General features: G+C 47.2%; 1 protein-coding gene across 1 annotated transcript in view; it reads left to right on the plus strand.

Moving 5' to 3' along the window:
- Positions 1 to 3,050, plus strand: part of RHPN2 (rhophilin Rho GTPase binding protein 2) — a 90,488-nt gene that overhangs the window by 61,785 nt on the left and 25,653 nt on the right. The window lies entirely within an intron of this gene.

The following is a 3,050-nucleotide window of genomic DNA, read 5'->3' on the forward strand; positions in this document are numbered from 1 at the left end:
GCCACCGCGCCCGGCCCCTTAATTTTTTTTTAATTAAAAAAATAGGCCAGGCACGGTGGCTCATGCCTGTAATCCCAGCACTTTAGGAGGTTGAGGTGGGTGGATTGCTGGAGCCCAGGAATTTGAGATCAGCCTGGGCAACAAGGCGAAACTCAGTATCTACAAAAGTACAAAATTAGCTGGGCCTCCTGAGTAGCTGGGATTACAGGCACTCACCACCATGGCTGGCTAATTTTTGTATTTTTAGTAGAGACAGGGTTTCGCCATGCTGGCCAGGCTGGTCTCGAACACCTGACCTCAGGTGATCTGCCCGCCTCAGCCTCTCAAAATGCTGGGATTACAGGTGTGAGCCACTGTGCCTGGCCCCTCCGTGCCTTTATATCACTTGCATTCTGCCAACTTCTCCAGCATGAAGTGGGTGTTCTCAACCCTTTGTCAAGTGATGTATTCAAAGGATGTCTCATAGCTCAGTTCCCTTCTTCTGGGAACTGTCTTTTGTTATTTTATTTTATTTATTTATTTATTTTTGAGACAGAGTCTTGCTCTTGTCACCCAGGCTGGAGTGCAGTGCACAATCTCTGCTCACTCCAACTTCTGCCTACTGGGTTCAAGTGATTCTTCTACCTCAGCCTCCCAAGTAGCTGGGATTACAAGCGCCTGCCACCATGCCTGGCTAATTTTTGTAGTTTTAGTAGAGATGAGGTTTTGCCATGTTGGCCAGGGTGGTCTCAAACTCCTCACCTCAGGTAATCTTAGTGTGAGAACGAGGTACGGGGTCAAGGAGAAAAGCAGCCTAGTGCTTACACCTATAGAGGACCAGGGTCACCAGACCCAGTGCTGTGAGTGAGGCTGGCGCAGCTCACACATGCCTGCGGGTTCTGCCTTGCTGCCCCATAGCAGGGCCTGTATCTGGGTCAGACTACGCGTGGGGATGGATGCAAGAGCAGGGCACAGTGTAGACTGCAGTGTGGTCCCCAGGCTAGCTCTATAGTGTGTTGCCTTCTGGGCTGATCATGGACTTTCTGCTTTGGGGTGTGATCCCTATCCATCTGTATGGATCATTGTTTGATATCACTTTGCCCTGCAAGCTCGTGAAGAACCATAGCTTTGCCACTTTGACTCATTGTGAAATTTCTGATGTTACAATGGTTGGTCCTACCAACCTGGGCCACACAGGAAGACCCTGTCTCTACAAAATATTTAAAAATTAGCCAGGCATGGTGGTGTCCATTCATAGTTCCATCTACTCCAGAGGCTAAGATGGAAGGATCACTTAAGCCCAGGAGTTTGAGGTTGCAGTGAGCTATGATTGCATCACTGCACTCTAGCCTGGGTGACAGAGTAAGACTCCGTCCCTAAAAAGAATTTTTTTTTTTTTTAAATTAAAAATATAGGCTGGGCACGGTGGGTCATGCCTGTAGTCCCAGCACTTTAGGAAGCTGAGGTGGGTGGATTGCTGGAGTCCAGGAATTTGAGATCAACCTGGGCAACGAGGCGAAACTCAGTATCTACAAAAGTACAAAATTAGCTGGGCCTGGTGGTGCATGCCTGTAGTCTCAGCTACTTGGGAGGCTGAGATGGAAGGATCAGCCGAGGTTGTGATAAGCCAAGATCACGCCATTGCACTCCAGCCTGGGCGACAGAGCAAGACCCTGTCTCAAAAAATAATGAATTAATTAAAAAAATAAAAGATTGGTCTTTTGGGATGAAGCGATATGCTAAGATTCCAAGTACGAGTTGATTTCTTTTGCTGTAAATCTTTTTTCTGGACTCATCTTTCTGAGGAATCTTGGGCAGGCACGCTGTGTCCTGTCTCTGAGATTACAGCAATGGAGACAAACTATAGACAAAATGAAGCAAGCGGGAGAACGGTGGGAAGTGTGAGGGAACCCCCAGGGAGCTCACAGCTCAAAACAGCAGGTGCCATCCCTCTGCAGGGTGGTTTTTTTTTTTTTGCTCAGCAACAAAACCAGAGGAATCAGTTGGATGGGACTCATATCAGAGGTTCTATTTCACTTCCAGATTGATTGTCAATTAGTGCTTTGGACAGTTAATTTACTAAACTATGGAGAAGTCAGTGGAGGGCTGCAGCATGAAAATTTCCATTGGAGCAGAGGGATTGAGTTTTTTTTGTTTTGTTTTGTTTTGAGGCAGAATCTCACTCTGTCACCCAGGCTGGAGTACAGTGGTGAGATCTTGGCTCACTGCAACCTCTGCCTCTCCGGCTCGAGCGATTCTCCTACCTCAGCCTCCTGAGTAGCTGGGATTATAGGTGTGTACCATCGTGGCTGGCTAATTTTTATGATTTTAGTAGAGACAGGGTTTTGCCACGTTGGCCAGGCTGGTCTCGAACTCCTGACCTCAGGTGATCCGCCCGCCTCGGCCTCCCAAAATGCTGGGATTACAGGCATAAACCGCCGCGCCTGGCCAGAATAGATCTTCTTGAGGTCCAGGGGAAAAGCCCTGGACTGCTGAATGACTCAGATCTTATGTGTGAGCCTGGCCCCCTGTGAGCCCCTCAGTCCTTCTGCCTGCTCTCTGCTTTCACCTCCATGACTGTTGTGATGGAATTTTGTCCCAGGTGACACGAGTTGTGGGGAGCAGGCTGGTTTCTTTACTCAATAGAGATGCAAGTGTTTTGGAAGATAATCCAGTTTTTTAAAAATTGGGTTAAAAGGCTGGATGGGGTGGCTAACGCCTGTTATCCCAGCACTTTGGGTGGCTGAAGCAGGCAGATCACCTGAGGTCAGGAGTTCAAGACCAACCTGGCCAACATGGTGAAACGCTGTCTGTACTAAAAATACAAAAATTAGCCAGGTGTGGTGTTGGGCACCTGTAATCCCCGCTACTTGGGTGGCTGAGGCAGAAGGATCGCTTGAACCTGGGAGGTGGAGGTTGCAGTGAGTCAAAATCATGCCATTGCACTCCAGCCTGGGCATTAGAGTGAGACTACGTCTCAAATAAATAAATAAATAAATAATAAATAAATTGTGTTAAAATATACATATATAACTTAAAATGTACTTTTTTTTTTTTTTTTTTTTTTTTTT

The sequence above is a fragment of the Rhinopithecus bieti genome, unplaced genomic scaffold, assembly GCF_001698545.2.
Source record: "Rhinopithecus bieti isolate Rb0 unplaced genomic scaffold, ASM169854v2 scaffold_39998, whole genome shotgun sequence".
NCBI lineage: Eukaryota > Metazoa > Chordata > Mammalia > Primates > Cercopithecidae > Rhinopithecus > Rhinopithecus bieti.